A 21,059-nucleotide genomic window follows, 5' to 3' on the forward strand; every position below is an offset into this window, starting at 1 on the left:
TTCAAGGTCTCTTTAAAAGATTCCTGGCTCTGTGTCTGTCTGATTCATTTTATATTTCTGCCCTATGCTGTAGTGACTGATAAGAAAATTAGGTTCTCACCGCTCAAAACATATTATAAGAGTCTAAAAAAATATTGCATACAGTGTTGGTAAGGCAAATAAAACAAATCTTGTCAAGTTTCTCCCTCATCGCCATATTTAGGCCCAAAAACTCAAAACAGAGGCAGAATTCACTAATGCAGCATGCAAGTAGCGCTTAGTTATTGGCTTACAGCAAAATAACAAATCCGCAATAGGAAAACTGGGTAAACTCTTATTTTGCTGACTGAAAATGTGTTTTCTGTTTACTGCTGGAGTTTATACACAAACAAACAAAATGGTAGCAAACTGGGGAAGGGGGGAAACGGGGGAAGGGGGGTAATTGTTGAGAAGGGAATGGCACATATTTTGTTCCAAACTCATGTGCTCACCTTGAAAGCCTTTAAGGCCAAACCAGTCTATTTGTGAAGAATGAAGTGGTGGCTTTTCTGGCACCTGACAGTACTCTAAAGTTCAGGGGCATATTAGGGTTGTTCCAATACAAGTGCACAGGGAGTTCCTTCCCTACCCAGCAAGCCTGTGAAGAAGGCAGCAATAATGCTATTGCCATCATAGAGAGAGAGGGAAAACCTAGCACTGATTGTAAGGCTCCAGGAGGTGTTAGGTAGTTTGGAGTGTGGCAGTGTTCCCACTCCTCTGTCCAACAGTGAAGGCTAGGAGGCAAGCACTGTGGGGAGTTACACAGCTCCTGCAAGTGTAGAAAGAGCTATAATGAGCGTGCCCTTGGAGGTTATATCCACTACTATCCTATGTGGGTATAATGTCTGCAAGCCACAAATGCCTCCCCTTCTCTCTCTCCCAGGACAACTATGGAGCCTTGACTGAGCATTAATTACAAGAAAGAGAGTCCTTTACTTAATCAGGATAAGGTAACTTGTAGAAAAAGTACAAACAATGTTTAGAGCTGCTCAACAGGCAAGAAAACTTTTCAAATGTATTTAATGTTCAGACCCTGTGGGCAGCCAGGAAAACAAACAACGCTGGGGGAAAAAAGCAGCACTGCTCAATGCCTATACAAGTGTTCCAAATTAAACCTGCTGCCTGCAACAAGTGGCCACACTGGACGCTGCCCACTCCTGCCTTTGGATACAGCCTGTAGGACTGCATCCCTGCTGGTTCCTCCCACCTCGTCATAACATTTCTTCGACTCCACAGAAGAAAAGTCAGATTGTTTTCTGGCTGACTTAGAATCTGTATCCAACTGTTTCTCACATAATCAGCAACTTCCCTGAGGCTAATAAAGCATCTATTCCTCAAAGCATTTGATCCTTGGACTTTCCTCTCTCTAAAATGACCTGAACAAATGGGAGATTTTTTAAGGAAAAAAACTTCTGGAACTTGTCTGCTTTCTTTCTTGTCTGCACTCTCAAGCCTTCTCCTCTGGAAAAAAAACTCACCTCAGGTCTTGAACAGTGTCATCTCAGCTCACCACTAGACACCCAAAGCAATTAGTGCCTCCACAGTCACTTCAAAGCATCCATCCTGATTACAACAGGTATCCAAACTGTTCAAAATACTCTACAGACAGCTTTTACACTCAAACTCTTGGACAACAGAAAGAAACTGTCCACAGAGTGTTTAGAAGAGGATGGATGCTCTTTAAAGGGAATTCCCCTGACCTCAATGAAGTCACTGGGATACAGCCCAGATCTGGCGAGATCCACCTTTAAACGCCTTCCTCTCAGATTGTGCATGTGGTACGGTCATGAAAAAAGCCTCAGAGAAGTTGCGAAGATTTGTCATATTACTCCAAACCAGAAAGAATTTTCATCTTAACCACAAAGATGACAGAAACCAAACCCAGGGAGGTTAGCATGTGGTAGGGTTTCGCAGTGGAATGTTCCTAATACTGTGAGGTCCCTTTCTGAAGATATTGAACTGGCACTGAGTTGGACAATAATATTGCTAAATGTGATTCCTTAACTGAAGCCCACTTGAGAAGAGGAGTCTGCTCACTCGCTAATAGTGGGGCAAAGTCATTGTTTTATGTCTCCAGTGACAGGAGAAACTAGGTTGTAAGTGACTGCATGAAAAGACAAGAACCCTCCTCAAACTGTTCAGAGTTCCCTAACCCGTAAATCTCAGACTTCAATGCAAGGCTCGAGTCATGCTGGAAAACTCTGGAACACCATCCTAGCACTTCTTTGGGAGCTAGACCACCATTCTGGCACTTTCAGTACTATCACTTATGGGTTATAGAAGTGCCAGAACACACTTCCAGTACCATTTTTCCATCTTGAGCATAGCCCCCATAGCCAGTCTTATAACAACAAGAAAGTGAAGATGACAGGTGATGACTAAATCAATGGCAGGAATGGTTACTCCCAAGCCTGGGGAGAAAGGACAGGAGAGTTTAGGACAGCTCCTAAATTCACAACAGAGAAGGAGGGTCTTATCTTTTGACAGGATCATTCCTTGGCTCCAGAGTGCGGGCAGAAGTAAGCAGTTTATAGGTCAATTTAAGCCCCCCTCAACACTGAAGTATCCCTTTCTGCAATCTCCAGCACAGAGTCTTATCTCCTCCCTGCAGAGTCAATTTCTGGCAATTGTAGGCAGACTATAACTCTGCATTAAAATCTAGGAAGGCTGAACTACTTTACACTCTATTTTTCAACTGAGGGTCTATGGAAGCTTTTACCACTTACCATTTTCTGTTATTAAGAAAGCTGTCTTGTAAGATGCTCTTGGAAAATAATATATATAGATTGAAAAGCAGCTACAAGGCAGTTCTCATAAGACTCAACTGCAAGCTGCTGGATGTAAGCTGCTGTAGTGAAATATCACAGTTCTTGGAGGAACCAGAGGTATGCCACACTTCAAGTGCAAACACCAAAAATATTCTGAACAGTCTCACTAGAACCTTCACAGCATACTGACTGTAAAAGACCTGGAAGAAAGATTCCAGGAGTCCAGTTCTCTAAATTCAAAATGGCATTTGAAGTACTTAATTTAGTAACAAATTAAAAAGGTTGCTGTACCCATGGTATTGCTAACAAGATTAATAGCAAAAAATGAAGTCATAACTTGAAGAAAGAAACACCATAAAAAGTAGGGAAAAGAAATATGTTTCTACTGAAACTCCATAGCTGGTACAGCTTTGACAATTGCCCACATTATCCTGTGGTTCCCACTGTAAGTCATGTTGGAAAGTAATGACAAGAATGTGTAGGTAAAAACACCTGAATGATCATGGAGGACTTCAATTTGAGTGACATATGCTGGAGGTCTCATACTGTCAGTACTAAAACATCCTTGGAATTTCTAAATATCATAGATGACCATTTCTTAATGCAGAAAGCCTTGCATACCACCACAGGGGAATTCTATATTAGAACTTGTCTTGATGAATAAGGAGGAACTGATCATAGATTTAAAAATTAATAGTAGCTTAGATACAAATGATCATGACTTGACCACTTTTATAGTGTGCAAACAGAATTCAAAACCAGCGCAGTGATATGAACACTTGGTGCTTTAATAGGGCCCATTTCAAAAAGCTGAAAATAATTATGACACAAGTCAGTTTGGAAGAATGTAATCAGAAAAATGTGAATTTTAATTGGGAATTGTTTAAGAACACTTTATTAGATGCCCCCAAAGCCACAATTCTACAACTGAGGAGAAGGCTGTACTGTTTAAAAAAAACCAGATCTGGTTTAGAGGGGAAGTGAAGACAGTTATTTTTTTTTTTTTTAATATAACAAATGGAAGAATGGGGAAATTAGCAGTAATGAATATAAATCTGAAACGAGGAACTGTACAACGTTAATAAGGGAAGAAAAGAGATACAAAGAGAAAGTTATGGCCAACAGAGTTAAAATAAACCTCCTGCTTACTGTCTTTATTTATGTTAGTAACAAGAAGAATCCTAATAATGATATTGATCCACTACTACATGGAAATGATAAAATGATCAATAATAAAGCAGAAAAGGCAGAAGTGTTCAATAAGTATTTCTGTTCTGCCTTGCGGGGGGGGCGTGTGTGGGGGAAGATAATGTAGTCAGATAATGAGGAGGATTTAAAACATTCCATTCTTTCAATTCCACCAGTATCTGAGGAGGATGTTAAACAAAAGCTACAGAAGTTGGACATTTTAAAATCAGCAGGTCAAGACAACTTACATCCAAGAGTTTTAAAGAGTTGGCTGAGTGGCTCACTGGACCATTAATGTTGATATTCAATAAGTCTTGGGACAATGGGTAACAATAATAAGTGCCTATGACCCAACACAACTTATTTCCCAAAGAAAAGATGACTCAGTTTTATGGCCAGTTGAGTGACACCTTAAGAAACATACCTAACAATGACAAAATCTTATTATTGGGTGACTTCAATGCTTGCACTGGAAATTATTACATCACTTGGAAAAGAGTCATGAGCAAATTCCCAAATGGGTCTCTAAATACAAATGGAGAACTACTCCCTAGCAAGGTCAAACTCTGTGCAGAGTGTTATTACAAACACCCTTTTCAACGTGCCAGAAAAGTGGTTCTATTCTTGGCAATACTGTCGGTTAAAATGAAGACACCTTTTAGACTAGTCATTACTCATCATAATGCCTGAGGGACGTTTACATTACCAGGGATAGGCAAGGCACAGAGTGTTTTGTGGATCACCAGCTTATCCATACTAGACAATCTCAGCATTCACAGTCCTAGACTGAAAATTGCCCCCAAAACTAAACAGTCGTTGTCCAGGTCTCGAAATTTTGCACAGAAGAGGGGAGAACCCAGTTAGTAACTTCCATTCATGCCGCACTATTAAGTTGTGCAAATTCAAGAGTAAGTGGATTGTCGATGAAAAGTGGGGTGCCTTTCAAATTGTAGCACAATCAACAGCTGAAGAAGTCCTTGGTGTCCAAACTTGGCATCAAACCAGTCCATATTTTGTCAAGGACAATATTCAAGTACTCTTTGTGGCCCATCAAGCTATGCACAGAGTTGAACAACCCCTCCTCCTCAAAATCTGAAGTGCAGAAAAAGCTGCAGGAGATGAAAGACACTTAGTGGAGAAATAAAGGAACAGAACAACGAGCTCTTACTGATACTAACAACACGTGAGGTTTTTCTTCAGGTGTTAAAGTCCATTTATGGACCATGAAAAGCCAATAACTGTCCAGTCCGGTCCACTGATGGCATCACCTTCCTGACTGAGCACAGTAGGATATTAGAAAGATGGAAAGAACATTTTGGACTTGCCTCAGTCGTGAGTTGAGTGCATGTGATCAAATAGACTCAATCGAGCAAAGAACGGTCCGATTTGAACTTAAAGGTCCACCAATCTTGGAGAAAACCAAGAACGCATTTATGGAAACGGCAAACGGAGCTGATGAAATCCCAGTTGAAGTGTTGAAACACAGTGGTTCTACACTTTGTAAAGCTTTACTAAACTTACTTTCTGCTGGGAAAATGAGGTTTTACAAGTGTAAAGGGTACAGACATGATTGTGGCAATTATCATGGCATTTCACACCTCTCCATCACTGGTAAGACCCTTGGTAAGCTGTTGCTGAAAAGACTTCAGGCTATTGAAGATGATATACTCCCTGAATCCCAGTATGGTTTTCGTTCATCACGCAGCACTGTGGACATATTTACCCTACACTAGTTACAGGAGAAAGCTTCTGAACAACAAATGCCCCAGCAGGTTGCCTTTGTCAACCTTAGTAAGGCGCTCTACTCCATCAGACGCTCTGTTCTGTGGTGCCTTCTTGCAAAGTTTGGTTGCCCAGACAAATTAATCTTATATGCTGCTTCCATGACAACATACAGACCCATGTATCAGTGAGTGTCGACTCATCTGATCCTTTTCCTGTAGACCATGGGGTTAAAGAGGGCTGTGTGCTTGCCGCTACATTATTTACTTTGTTCTTGGCTAGAGTGCTAGAAATTGCCTCATATACTACCCCTACAGGTGTGACTTTAACAACCCTATTTGATGGCAGACTTCTAAACCCTCACCGATTCAAGGTCAAAAGCAAATCCCAGCAAAATGAAATAAAGGATCTATTGGATGCTGATGACTCCGCATTTGTCGCCCTTTCTGAGAATGATCTGCAGCATTTGATGAATTCCTTTGCCCATACTATATTCTTTTTTGGCCTTCGTATTAATATAAAGAAAACAGAAATCCCGTGTCAACCGTCTCCTGGCAGAAGCCCATTACTTCCATCATCACAAGAAATAAAACTGAATGGCTGCCAATTAAATAATGTCAAGTCCTTCTGCTATCTAGGTAGCACAGTTACATCAGCAGCATCGATAAAGAACTTTCAGCACATTTCAAGTCAGCGGCCTCAGCTTTTGATAGTCTACAAAAAAGTCTTTGGACAAGATACGAGTGTGGGAGAGGGAAGGTCAAAGTGTCCACAAAATGCCAAAAACTTAGAGCTGTGCTCCCTTGTATTCTGTGCTCTTTAGAGACCTGCCCCTTTTATTGTCACCATATCCCACAACTTGACTGCCTGCTACAATGCCACCTACGCAGCATAATGGGAATCAATTGCTCTGACACTCACCAACAATTGAGTACTACAGCTAGCAGCCATGTTAGCATGGAAGCAAATGACTTGGGTCAGGCACATCATATGTACGGATAACAATCGACTAACTAAGAGTTCTAGATAGTGAATTTGAAAAAGGCAGTAGGAACTCCACTACAAGGACTGCATCAAGCAGCACATACAGTCTGCCGGGATGGACTTAATGACCCGGGAGGATATGGCACATGACAAGCGAGCTTGGCACTCTGCTATGAAGGAAGCAAAACGTGCAACAGAACAGCAGTTCTCAACCTTTTTCTTTCTAAGCCTCTCCCCGCTCATGCTATTAAAAATTCTACACCCCACCTGTGCCACAGTAAGTGGTTTTCTGCATATAAAAGTCAGGGCCAATGTCAGGGGGTAGCAAAGCAGGGCAATTGCCTGAGGTCTCATGCCACAGGGTCTTCTGCAAAGCTGCACTGCTCAGGCTTTGGCTTCAGCCCCCGATGGAAAGGCTCATGGCCCAGGCTTCAACTCCATATGGCAGGGCTCCAGCTTTCTGCTCTGGGCCCTAGTGAATCTAATGCTGGCCCTTCTTGGTGACCCCCCTCAAACCTGCTCACAGCCTCCAGCAGGCCTCGGATTCCTGGTTGAGAGCCACTGCAATAGAAAATTGTCACACCACCTTGGTGGACAGTAAGAGGGAACACAGATACCAGCTTGCCTTGGCATGTTTCCTGAACTCCACATGTGGAAACTGATTTCCAATTGTAGTCATATTTAAAGACAAGTGACAGTCATTACAGGACCACAGGAATTACAACTGCGCTTGCCTGTTGCACAATGGGTTACAAGAGTGAAAGTCTGAATCCTTCTCCATCTACAAGCATCTTTGTACACTGAAATTTTTCTTTCAGCTCCATAACTTTTGAACCAAAAAGTTTTCATAGAAATACGTATCTTTGCCACCATTTGTGTCCTTAAATCCACCCGGCAGTATGGCTATTGAGGAATAAGGTATGAACTCATTTTTAAAATCTCGACATCAGAGTCTCCATACGGCCACTGGCCTCGACTACCAGGTCAATGTAAGAGGGGGTCACTCTGTGGCTTGAGAGAAAACAGCTCTAACACATCTTAGAAATGTTGAGATGCTACTCCTGACAACATTCCCTCTCAACATTCTTCTCAGGCTGACAGATCTTAAATCAAGTTGTGGAGTACTGCCTCATTTTATATTGTTCAAGTGCTCAGTGAGTGCCCCCAGAGCCTGAAACTGATTTTCGGATGAGGACAGACTGAAATGCATCATGAGGTTTTCACAACAGCAAGAGAGAGAGTATATGAAGAAATAAAGGAATATTTGGCTTAAGCAGCTGTGAAGCATGAGTGATTCAAACATTTGCCACAGGCCAGGCTAATTTAGGATGGACTGGGATCTAAAAACATGTAACAGACTTGAGCTGATTAATTTGTTTGAATTATCAATCAGTAGAAAATTAATGAATTAAATACTTTTTCAATTTTTGTGAAGGGACAGAGTGGGGCTCACTGATTTCTTTTAGGAATTCCAAATGATGCTGAGTAGAAAAACTACTGAATGATTTCCTTTTGGATCAGACTTATCCTAAAACTAAAAGAAATTGTCTGACTATTTTAGAGAACAAATCATTTAATTATTTTAGAAAACAAAATCAATTACTGTAATTGGTGAAAGAGACTTTAGAAGTCCAAAGGCACAAAATAATTAAATGAAATGCATTCTTTCCAGTTTTTGGACTCAGCCTTTAGTTTATTGCTCAGCAGTACTACAGAGCTAATATTATGCAGACAACTTGTCTTAACTATGGGGTTATTTCATTTCAGACTTTAACTTTGGGGTGGGATGATCTGATTTGCTAAAACTTCACAGTGCAAGTGACATTGCAACTCAAGATTAACAAAAGCAATTTATTAATCAGGTTTCAGTATATGCAGCAAAGCCCAAACAATCAGTACTCCTGGGGGAATTCTGCACCACTGTATGCATGCATAATTCATGAACCATACATATTTTAATTTTTTTGTGCAGAAAAAGCTTCTGCTGGAATGTTGCTGCAGTTCCATCTTTTGTCCACCAGAGAGCATTGTGGCACTAGACCAGAGAAGCCATTCCCAGCTAGGGAAGAGAAAGAGCCTGCTTTCTTCACAGAGCCTGCCAGACCAGGTCAAGAGACAGGAGATATGGGGAGACAGACAGCATGGGCCTGCTGCAGGGTCAGACAGGGGCTCATAAAGGCTAGTGGGGGAAGAAAGACTGGGTCAGGGACTGAATGAGAGTTAAGACACAGGGCCACATGGCAGAGGAGGAAAGGATGCAGGGCCACATGGGAACAGGGGTGTGAGAGTGTGGGGTGGAGGGACATGTGGACAGAAGGTTCAAGGACACATGAGGGTGCAGGGAAGATGTGCCTGACTGAATGGGAGAGGCTAGGGGTCAGCCAGAGTCTGCATGGGGGAAAGCTCCCTAACAGTCCCTCCCCAACCCCCCAAAAATCTGTTCCAGACTTTTCCCACTCATACCAAACAATCCTTCAAGTTCACCCACAGACTTTTTCCCAGCAATTACTTCCCTCTCCCTCAACTCCTCCATTAACCCGACTTTGCACTGCTTCTAAGGGGTGTGGGAAATACAGTTCTGTATTGAAGTTTAAATGAATTATTACTCAGAGTTCTGTATTAATATGCCTAGTAAGGAATCAATTTGTCAAAAAACATTTTTTGAATCTTTTTTTGTTGTCTATAGTGTTACAGACATACTTGATGACAGATATTTTGAAATAAATGACCAAAAATAATCAAAACTCCTGTGATTATATTGACAAATAAAATATGCAAAATTTTGCAGAATTTTAAAATATTGTGCGCGGAATTTTTTGGTGCAGAATTCCCCCAGGAGTAAACCAGAATTCTTACTCAGGCAAGACTCTCTTTAGCCAAAAAAACAAAAGTAAGGACATGACTTCTTACTAAGCAGGCATAACAATTTATCAAATGAATACCACCTGCTGGCATGAAAAAGAAAATATAAAACATATGTACCCCTCCACAAACCAAAAGCTACATGAACTTGTCAGATTTGACAAGTGCTGAAAAAAGCTTCACAGCTGAAACTTTGACTTTAACATCTGCAGCCTCCTTCCCTGCTGGTTGCTTTCTCAAATGTTATTTTTTCAAGTAAATAAGATGTGAGGTAGTTTTTGTTTGGTTGGTTTGCTTTATTTTAATGAAGCAGCATGTGGCTTCTGGTGGAAGATGGTTTTTTCATACCATATATTCGATGCTAAAACAGCAGCAATGAAAACATTGTCCACCATTGAGAAAAAAAGAACTGCATATTGTTTTCAGAGATTTCAGTGATTTCCTAAATGTTCGAAGTAGGAGAGATAATTTCCTTCTTCTTTATCCTCCCACACTTGCAGGTACTTAGGGCATCCACCAGTTCATGCCATTTATTCCAGTCTTGTGCTGGTCTGTTTAGACTTCTGATTGTCATGTTGATTGTTTTGGTTTTGTTCTCCGTTGTTCTGATTAATGTTTCTCTATATTGCCCTAGCTCTCTGTTTCCAGCTCGTGTCCATGTTTCTGACATGAAAGCCATGATAGTGGCATACTTAAAGCATGTCCTAAATATGTCCATCATTGTGTTCTTACAATATTTGATGTTTTAGATTAGTTTGCTCTACTTAGAAATTCTGATGCTGCAAGAAACTCTTTGCAGTGGCTCATGAAGATCTTTCACAGACGTTTAACTTTGGAATGAGTAGATCTTCTCACCAATTTCTGTTGTGGATTTCCTTGACTCTGTCCATAAAGGAGGACAGACATGATCCCTATGTTAAAAATTCATATTTTGCATCAGTGCCAATCATACTACTATTCCAAATATTTAAAATTCATGTAAATTATTTGCTACTTTTGATATTTATTACTTGACATCTAGCGTGGTGTCAAACTCACTGTTACATCTCCCTCCCTCAATATGTAAAATAACATACTTCTTCTAGTGTTTCTCTCTACTCTAAGGATTACTTTTGTTCCATATGTACAAAGTATGTATAACAAATGTACAAGTTAATGCACAAAGTATGAAAAATATTGTTTAATTACAGAGGAAAGTTGAGAAAGAAGGCAATTTGCTAACTATTAGAAATGCAAGATCAAAAGCAGAAATCTTTAGAAGGACCCTGGGCCTTACAGCAGTGTCCATCACAGACACTGGGGTTACATGGACACAAAACCTGTGTAAATGGGAGCAGAATCAGGGCCTGTAAGCTTATTTGCAAGATACGGTCCCAGAGATTAATCACACCAAAGGAAGAGGCAAGCCAAAGACATCTACCGGCAAAGTAAAGACATGCAATAATAGTAAGTCATCACTGTGATGGGCTCGGTCACAACAATCCCCTTGGGACTATCGCCTGATGTGCTAAAATTACCTCTGAGCTAGTTTTCCCTGCCGGTTTGGGTCAGTCACAAAGATGGGAAGAGAAACCACCTGACTCACAGTCCAGTGCCTTAACCCCTGCAACACATTGCCTTTCAGATGAGAAGAGATTACAGTACGTAATTTGAGGATTCTGAAATGTTACATCTTTATCTGATACATCTAGGGTATGGACAAGTGTGGGATGGCAGCTCTCAGATATCACTTCTCAGAGGTTACAAAAGCAGGATTGTTCACATTATTTTGGATTATTTGTAGCTCTTTGAAATGACTGAGAACTTCTTCAGATTTCATTAAATTATAGGCTATAATCAAATACAATTAGCTTATACTGTATTAATGTTCTTTTTTGGGGCGTGGGTGGGAATGTATGCCTTCTTGGTGACCTTCAAGACACTTGAATAGTGTCTCTTATTTTCACTCTAAAAATAGAAACCAGATATATTTTAGTCTCCAGCACTGTCATAAATTACTGTAGTATGCTGACTATCACCCTCTCTGCACCTTAGAGATGTCCCTTCCACAGGCTGACGTGTTATTTTGCGTTGGCTTTTTCCCACCACTCTTTTAATTTAATTTTGTTATTGAACAAACCAGCAAATTGTTCTGCACTGCATATCTTATACCTGTATGCAGATAGGTCAGGGGATCTCTTTGTCGTGTTACCTAGAAAACTTTAGGCTGTGCCTTTGAAAGGGGGTCTAAGAGGAATACAAGAATCAATATAAGGATAGGTTCCTCCTTCACCTTATTTGGGGTCAGACTTACTCACATTAAACAGTACATTACTACACAATATAGCTCCACTGAAACCAATGAACAGGGAAAAAGTACTCAGCATGAGTCAAAGTGTCAAAGTCTACACCTTTGGTAGGGCTGTGATTGTCACATCCATGAAGAAACTTTTTGTAAAAGCATTCACCTGTATTCATTAGATTTCTTTAATCTACGGCCCTTGAAAATTCCTCTTTTGAGAGATCTTCAAACTGTTGGGAGTCCTTCCCAGACCTCTTTCCACTCAGCTTCCCAAGAATTCAGTTCGACTCCAGACTTGGTCACTCAGCTATCTTTATTTGTCATACAACAATGCTATGCTGAATTGATCAGATTCAAACACAGGGGGATGGGGTGGATGCAGAGTACATCACAGCTCCAAAGTTACACAGAAACTCTGTTCCTTATTATAAATCTCATTGCATTTACTGTACGTTGTACCACACTTTGGGATTTTGCAGGAACCAATCCCCTGTGCAGCAGGCACTGTCCATGTGCAGTCCATGCTTTGACTTCCTCTATACCTCATACCTACATTCCTATCTTATTTTGTCCCATTATCTAGTTCATAGTAAATTGTTCCCTAGGCCTTCTTCCCCTTTTCTTAGTTAGCTCAGAAATTCTGTATTCTTCACCTACTGACCTACTAACTTATCTTATTCAGCACAAATATTCTGTTTTCAACCTGATGATTCATTTACCTCTCTAATTCTAATCTTTCAAGAAATGAGGCTTCCTCCATGTGTTAATTGCTCATGTCAGGCCAGGCCTAGGCTACACTAATAACTACTGGTGTGAAAATGTGTGAAATGCAGTGTCAAGGTTTTCCCCCCACTTTGAACTTTAGGGTACAAAAAGTGGGGACCTGCATGAACACTTTTAAGCTTAATTACTAGCTTAAATCTGGTACGCTGCCACCAGCCAGAATTTAGTGTCTGGCACACTTTCTGTTCCCCCAAAACCTTCCCTGGGGAACCCAGACCCAAACCCCTTGGATCTCAAAACAGAGAAATTAACCTCCCCCTCCTTTTCCCTCCAGACTTTTCCCTCCCTGAGTTGCCTTGAGAGGCTTTACACAGATCCAAACTCCTTGGATCTTAAAACAAGGAAAAACAATCAGGTTCTTAAAGAAAGCTTTTAATTAAAGAAAGAAAAAGTAAAAATTATCTGTAAAATCAGGATGAAAAATGCTTTACAGGGTACTCAGATTCATATAGACTAGAGGGACACCGCGCCCCCCCCCCAGCCTTAGATTCAAAGTTATAGCAAACAGAGGTAAAAATCCTTCCAGCAAAAGAACCATTTACAAGTTGAGAAAAAAACATAAGACTAATCCACCTTGCCTGGCTATTACTTACAATTTTGAAACATGAAAGACTGATTCAGAAAGATTGGGAGAGCCTAGAATGATGTCGTCCCTCTCAGTCCCAGAAAGTGACACCCGAACAAAAGAACAAAAAAAAAAAAAAAAAACAACCACAAACAAAGACTTCCCTCCACCAAGATTTGAAAGTATCTTGTCCCCCTATTGGTCCTCTGGTCAGGTGTCAGCCAGGTTTACGGAGCTTCTTAACCTTTTACAGGTAAAAGAGACATTAACCCTTAACCATCTGTTTATGACATGCAGAATTTACAATTTCTGAAGAAAGGTCCATGTCTTAACTTCATCCACATTTATTTCAGTCTTTTATGCATTCTGATAACCAATTTCCTTCTCCTTCCCAAACCTGAAATGCTGGCACTAAAAAGTTTGTGTGTCACACATCAAGTCATCCTTGTGACCACACAAACCTGATCTTTCCCTTCTTATGCAGGCAAAACTCCCACTGACCTCAATGGCAGTTTTGCCTGCATAAGTTGAACTGAGCAGGTGAGATCTCAGTAGTAAAAAAGTTTAGCTTCCTCCCAACTTAATAATTTCATTAGGGTGAGCCAAGAAGCTGACTTCTCTAAAAATTCAGAATCTTTTTTCATATAATGGAAAAATAAATCCAAATAATATTTAAACCGAACTACTCCTTTTTTGTCTGGTGCAAGTCATTAAATATAGCAACTTACACTATGCAAATTGTTTGTGGCATGTAAAGAAGCTCTTATTCTAGAATCTTTTGCTTTACTTTTTAATATAATGAATCACGATTCCTCCGAGGTAACAACGTGCCCCAAAGTAGTGAGTGAGAAACCACATCAGTATCATTTTCTCAAAATATATGTTGGCCCAAATAGTGCTCTAAACATGCAACTTTCATTTAATACAGACCAATAAGTATGTTTCTTGTAGAAAAATATTTAGATCTTTTTGGCATGGTATAAAACTGGGAATTAAGAAATGCATAATTTCCAGCAATAGATATATTAAATTTACATATATTTTGGAGATATAATATAGACTGTGCTATTACCCCAACAGAAGCATAGACAAGGGATATACACAACTCTATTGAACATTAGATAGCAAATATATATGGAATATAAACCCCTATGGTTCAGAGTGAAAGTTGGCTACTAGTTGATGAAAGTTACGAAGAAACTTCCCCTTTGGAAGGTTATTCCATAAGTATCCATTGTTTGGAATCTAGTGTTATCTCTGCAGTAACTGGTATTGGCCACTTTTGGACATAGATGGGTCATTGAACTATATGAAACATTGGTCTGATTCAGTATGCCATTTCCTATGTTCATGATTTTAAACTGGGCACTTAACTCTCCACTAAAAAGTACTTGGCCAGTGGAAACATCCTCCTTTGGTTTTGCCCTCTTATCCTTGAGTGGCACTTCTCTTACCTCTTGTATGAATGAAGGGCTGATTTTAAACCTTTGTCTCTCATGTGTTGGTCATCAGGAATAGGGATTGCATAGCTGGACTTAACTTTTTTTAATGTATTTGGTTGCTGAGGAAAAGTGTCAGGTTCATAATGCTGAAGAATAAAGTCTTGCTCATTTGTGAAACAGGGGCAGCATATGCAGCAGGCTTACTCCCAGCATGATCCTGTCCGAACATCTAAACACTGAAGGAATATTTCTAAGTGTGAGATTCTTGAGTCTGAAATTCATAAAGAGATGGATAATTCAGATGAAAGTTGTTACTTCCCTCTGAAAGACTTGATTCCTTGGATTACCTGCTATAGCTACAACCAAAATAAAGTACTGACCCCAAACTTTGACAAGGAAAGAATTGTAGAAATTTAATGGATTTTTCAGCTTCAGTGTTTTGTTACTCTCTTGGTAGGCAGATTTAAACAGGTTTTATCCATTGAAAAGAAAGTTAAATAAACTGTTCTGTGAATAAGCCAAATACTCTAAACCTAACAATGACAATACACCAACAAAAGGATACTTTATCAGAAGCTTTATCCTCCTCCTCCTCTGACAAAGATCACCAAACCATCTGGTAGCTCAGTACATGGTAACTGGAACACTGACATCTGGACAGACAAGGGAAACCTCAGACAAAAATTAAACCATTGACCTGCAGAAATGTTTTGATACCATTACTGTTAAGTATGCCCTAGCTACCAATGAATTACAGCTAGAATTGTAAGGTGCTTGCTTTAAGTTAGAATGCCCTCACTGGCTTGGTTCCAGTTACCTGAGAGGTCATCTCTCTCCTTTACAACACTATTGTAGCTGATCTGCAGAGGTGCTCAAGTTCACTCTATTTAAACAGGGGGATGATGAGAGACCATTTGCCATGAGGGGTCTTCAACACCGGAAAATTTTTTTCTTAATTGGTCTCCAAGAGACAGGATTTGTTAATCTTCTGGGCATGGTTTGAAGCCTACCTTTTATCTCAAGTGGACTATGGAGGTTTGGCAGTTAGGCAGCATTTTTTTCCACCCTCCGTAGGACTCTACTCAAGCGAAGACCTGTTCAGCTCAGCTAAAGAACTGATTTAGTGTGTTGACACACATTTTTGTGGCTGTGGGTTTTAAATAGTGTGAGGTGCCTCAAGATTGGGAAAGATGCCAAATGCATGAAAATGAATAAAATAATGTGCAGTTGGTTAACAGCAGCAGCTCAGCAAGCACAGTGCATTACTATACAGTGTGTTGGGACCCTTCCTTGTTAGGTTACCATCACCTACATCTCATAGCAGGAATATTCCAATTCCCTAGATTCTCCTATACTCTGCAGAACCTACCACTGGCACATCCAGTACTCCTACAGGCTGTTTCACACATGGTGAAGGTAAACTAATACTGTGTGTGATATTACACACCATATTCTTTATGGAAATATGCTTATGTTATGGATATGACAGAAAAGAGGTACTTTATGCAAGATAGGTCTTGTAAGATATCATCAGAAAGGTTAAAGTTTACTCAATGTGTATGCATGTATCATTTCTGTATCTAAAGCTAGGAATATGGACTATGTAACAATTACAACTGGGTGTGTATTGAGAAGACATCCACCAGATGACAGGCCATCAAATTTGATGGGCCATTAGGAAGGAACAATAAGACCATGAAGATACTAATCTCTCCTCCTCTTGGGATGTGTCTGAGGGACGTAACTGCGACACTACTAGATCAGATGGTCTTGTCACCTGATACTAAATATTTTCTGGGATTTCTTGTAACTTTCCACTAAAAGGAAAGAGGGGACAAATTTGGGAAACAAAGGATTCCCACCTTATGTAACCCTTTTTAAGGGTGGGGAGAAAGGCAAAACAGGACTCCTCTCCATGGCCAGTCTGCCCAAGACAACAGATTGTTAAAGACATCTGAAGGGAAGGCAAGGGAGGAGCCAAGGGTCCAGTTTGAAAAGAAATATAACTGGAACTCTAAGCCACAAACTTTGCAACCTGCCTAAAATAACATTTAGGGTAAGAAATTACATTCTGTAACCTGTTTCTTAACTATATTGAGCATAGTTTGCGTATTTTATTTGCTCAGTAATCTGCTTTGTTCTGTTACCTCCTAGAGTCACTTAAAATTCACTTTTTTTAGTTAAACTTATTTCTTGTTTATAATATAACTCAGTTTGTGCAATTCATATGGCGGGGGGGGGGGGAGACTGTGCATACCTTCCCCAACACTGAGGGAGGAGGTGGATTTCATAATATACCTTTGGGTCTGCAGTCCAAGAGAGGTGGACACCTGAGCACTGGGGCAAGTTCCTTAAAGCAGAGTAGTCCCAGAGCTGATCTCAGTGTCTGTGTCTTTGTCTTTCTGCTGCTGGGTGTGGCCCTGCCTGTGTGCTGGAGGAGGCTTAAAAGCCTGGCTCACAAGACAGGTAAAAAGGGTGCCCAGGATGGCAGAACAGGAGAGCTCAGTGGTATCCCAGTACATCAAGTGGCATCCTAAGGGGTGCAACCTGACACACTGTGCAATACATAAACTATTTTATGCACACCTCTCTGTCTCCAGGGGGAAGAGTTTTTCCTCAAGCAGGTTTTGTTGTGGTGATTCTCACAGGGCCTGTTCAAATCTCCCTCTGTTAACTGCTCCTATTACACTAATATACTGTAGAAAGGCAAAGGCACAAAATGAGCTCAAACTAGCTATGGGAATAAAGGGAAACAAGAAGACTTTTTATCAATACATTAGAAGCAAGAGGAAGACCAAGGACAGGGTAGGCCCACTGCTCAGTGAGGAGGGAGAAACAGTATAACAGGAAACTTGGAAAATGGCAGAGACTGCTAACGCACATTCTTTGTTTCGGTCTTCACTGGAGTTGAAGGATGTCTAAACATAGTGAATGCTTATGGAAGGGGGTGTTTAGAAGATAAAATAAACAAAAGGAAATTAAAAAATCACATTAGAAAATTAGATTGCCTGCAAGTCACCAGGGCCTGATGAAATGCTCCTTAGAATACTCAAGGAGTTAATAGAGGAGGTATCTGAGCTCTAGCTATTATCTTTGGAAAAATCATCGGGATGACGAGAGAGATTCAGAAAGACTGGAAAAAGGCAAAATATAGTGCCCATCTAGTAAACAAAGGGAAATAAAACAACCAGGAAACCTCACAGACCACGAACATTAACCACCTTATTTCATTACTAGTGCCAGGAAAGATACATAGGAAGCACACGTAACTCTAAAAGAATCTTGCAAAACACTTGGAAGGTGGCTAAGGTGATATCAGGGAACCATAAAGCCACTACTGTGATTTTTGTTAAGAACAAATCGATGCGTCAATACAATCCAGATAGGCTTTCCTTGAACTAGGAATAACGCACGTCTTGGGGATAAGTGGGAGAGAAGTGGTGGAAATGTGGTATACTAGAACTATTAGAACAGGCATTATGATCACGTCCTCGCATGAGATCCTTACTGATAAATTAGGACAATATACAATTGGTAGATGGGGCTACTATACAGGTGGGTGCAATAACTGGTGGTCCGTACTCAGAGAGTAGCTCTATATGAATGCTCCCAATCCGGTGGAAAGGTCACATCACACAAGTGGGGTTCCGCAGGGCGACCATGTTTTTGGGACCAAGGCTCTGCTCTCAATATCTTCATCATACGGACTTAGATTGTGGCTAAGAAAAAGTACAATTATTACCAATCTCTCGCAGACGATACCCAAGCTGGAGGGACTATGCAATGCTCTCGGAACGAGACCAGGCGTCAAAAATAATCAACAAAAGAAATACTGGCACAAAAATTGAGAAATAGGAGTCCTGAGGAGTGACACACTGGATGACCAGTTACAATAATAAGACAAATAGCACTCAGAGTGCATACACATTGGAAGAGAACAACCAGTTTCACATACAGAATGGGAAGAGTTGTCTAGAGAAGAGAAGTGATCAGCAAGAAGAATGACGCATCTAAAGGCCCTAATAGTGGACAGTAACTAAGATGAGTAAACAGTGGTGATACTGTTGCAAAAAAAACAACGATTATGAGAGGAATGCATTATAACTATGGGTATTGTCTGCATAAAAACACAGGACGACCGAGCACAGCCATCATTTCTCATACACGCACTCATAACTACTGGCATGGTGGCCCTCACTGAAGTATTGTGTCAGCTTCTGAGAGACAAAGCATATATCAAGCAAAGAATGGAAGAAAATGGCAGGGAGGGTACCAGAGACAAGGCAAAAGAAAAATCGAATGCAAGGGTCTTAAGAAGTTAAACATCGACCTAATGAGTAGGAAGATTCAGGCTGCAATAAAAATTCACGAGGCTTATTATTTAGCTATTGGAAACGAGTAGAAACTAGAGAGAGAAAAGGGGCATGATAGCAGATTTTCTTAGGTATCATAAAAAAGGGTGTGCAATCAGGAGAGAGGAAGAAAAACCAATGTTCACAACTCTTAGGCCTCATAAGATAAGAACAGAAGGCAATGGGCTTAAACACTGCACAAGGCGAGCATTCTAGGTTGGACTCTAGGAAAAAGTTCCTAACTCGTACGAGGGAGTAATAGTCTATAACATCTGGACACTACAGTCGCCCTATGTGCGCCAGCGTTGTGAGAATCATGCACCATACTCTGGAGACATTTAAATGAAGGAGGTATAGATAAATGTCTATCAGGGATGGTCTAGACAGTATTTGGTCCTGCCACGAGGGCAGGGGACTGGACTCGATGACCTCTTGAGGTCCCTTCCAGTCCTAGAGTCTATGAATCTATGAATCCACTTTAGTGGATACTTTGGATCAGATTCTGATCTCTGCTACACTGGTGTAAATCCAGAATGAGTTACTCTAGCTTTGCACCAGAGTAATAGATCAGAATTTGACCATATGCACGCCAGGGTAATTCAGGTCAGATTCTGACCCGACATCCCCCAGTTGATGAGGGACAATGGACCAGTTAGTGCATCTACACATATATCAAATTACAAGCTAAAATCCTTTGTATAAATCCTTGTAGTTATGGAAGTTTATCCTACTGTTTTTGGAACAGAATATTAGAAAAGCTTTGTAAAGAGTAACCAAGTAAAGGCTATAATCATATATACTACTTACTTTAGAAACAAAAAAATTGTTTCTAAGATAAAAATGCACAAATTATACTGAAGTCAATGACCATTGCGTGCAAATATCTGATGCCCTACATGAAACTTGGCCCTATGTGAGTCAATGTACTGCTCCGAAAAGGTAAACCTCTGCCTTGGGAAAGTGAGATGTTTCATTTTCTGTGGCAGTGTTCATTTGTAAGAATCACCTTTGGAGGTATCCTCCTGTGCTTTTAATTCCCTAGCAGTTGCTTCTATTTACAGGTTAAGTTTACTGGTGTATGAACCTGACCTAACATGCCCTCATTCTGACACTGAAGAGAGCCTGATGCTGAAGCGGAAATTCACGTTAGTACTGCTGTATAGACTGACAGTAATATCTCTGGGTAAGTGCATTATAATAGAAATCATTTGCACTGGGACCAGGGAAAGAGCATATAGAAGCTAAACAAGTCAGAAGATGAAGTCTTCACATCCATGGTTTTGGCACATAAAACCAAGTTTTAGGGATTTCCTCTTTGTTCCTTACATATTTCCAGTCATATCTTAAGAAAAATACTATTTAAAAAAAAACCCCAGAATCAGGTGTAAGTAAAACTTCAAAGCCTGCTCCTCTCTGCATTAGTATTAATCCAAAAAAGCCTACAACCTGAGAAACCAAGTTATGGGAGGAGAAAATAGGACAGCAACACATTTGCTTGTGCACATTTTTAAGAGGTGACAAATCCCTTAACACCAGGAAAACCATTTTCTGAAGAATATCTGTCAAAATAGTTTCTAGAAATTTTTTTTCTTCTCAGGTCACAATGCACAGCAGCTCTGCACACACATCACATTTGAACATGTATGCTACGCACACTTTCAACATCTATAACGTTCGGGATTTTCTGCACTCATTTAGCAAGCACCTATAGAAGGTTAAAAAAAAAATCAACATCCCATTCCCTCCCCCACAAGCGCCATGGGATTATCAAGAAGTGAGAAACTTGAGAAAATTACCCTTTAACTACTCCGTTAAATTCTTGTCAGGCATTGCTCAAACAGTAAATATGCTTTCCCTCTAAATTTTCCAGAGTGAGGTACCTTGTGTGACGGTGATTAATAGAATCAGATCATAGGAGCTACACATTAAATTGACCTATTTGTTCATCTTGTCCATCTTCCTGCCTGTGGGGAATTGTTCCATACAGTGTATTCTTAAATGCTGAGTGCAACTGTCATAAACAAATAGTAGGAGTTAATAGCACAGAAGTACTTTATATCTCTTTTAACTGTAAAGGGTTAACAAGTTCAGTAA

General features: G+C 40.3%; 1 protein-coding gene across 4 annotated transcripts in view; it reads right to left on the bottom strand.

The window, feature by feature from the left end:
- TPK1 (thiamin pyrophosphokinase 1) overlaps positions 1 to 21,059 on the bottom strand; it is a 512,817-nt gene that overhangs the window by 204,056 nt on the left and 287,702 nt on the right. The gene's annotated exons all lie outside the window — the stretch shown is intronic.

Source organism: Chelonoidis abingdonii, chromosome 2 (genome assembly GCF_003597395.2).
Source record: "Chelonoidis abingdonii isolate Lonesome George chromosome 2, CheloAbing_2.0, whole genome shotgun sequence".
Taxonomy (NCBI): Eukaryota; Metazoa; Chordata; order Testudines; family Testudinidae; genus Chelonoidis; species Chelonoidis abingdonii.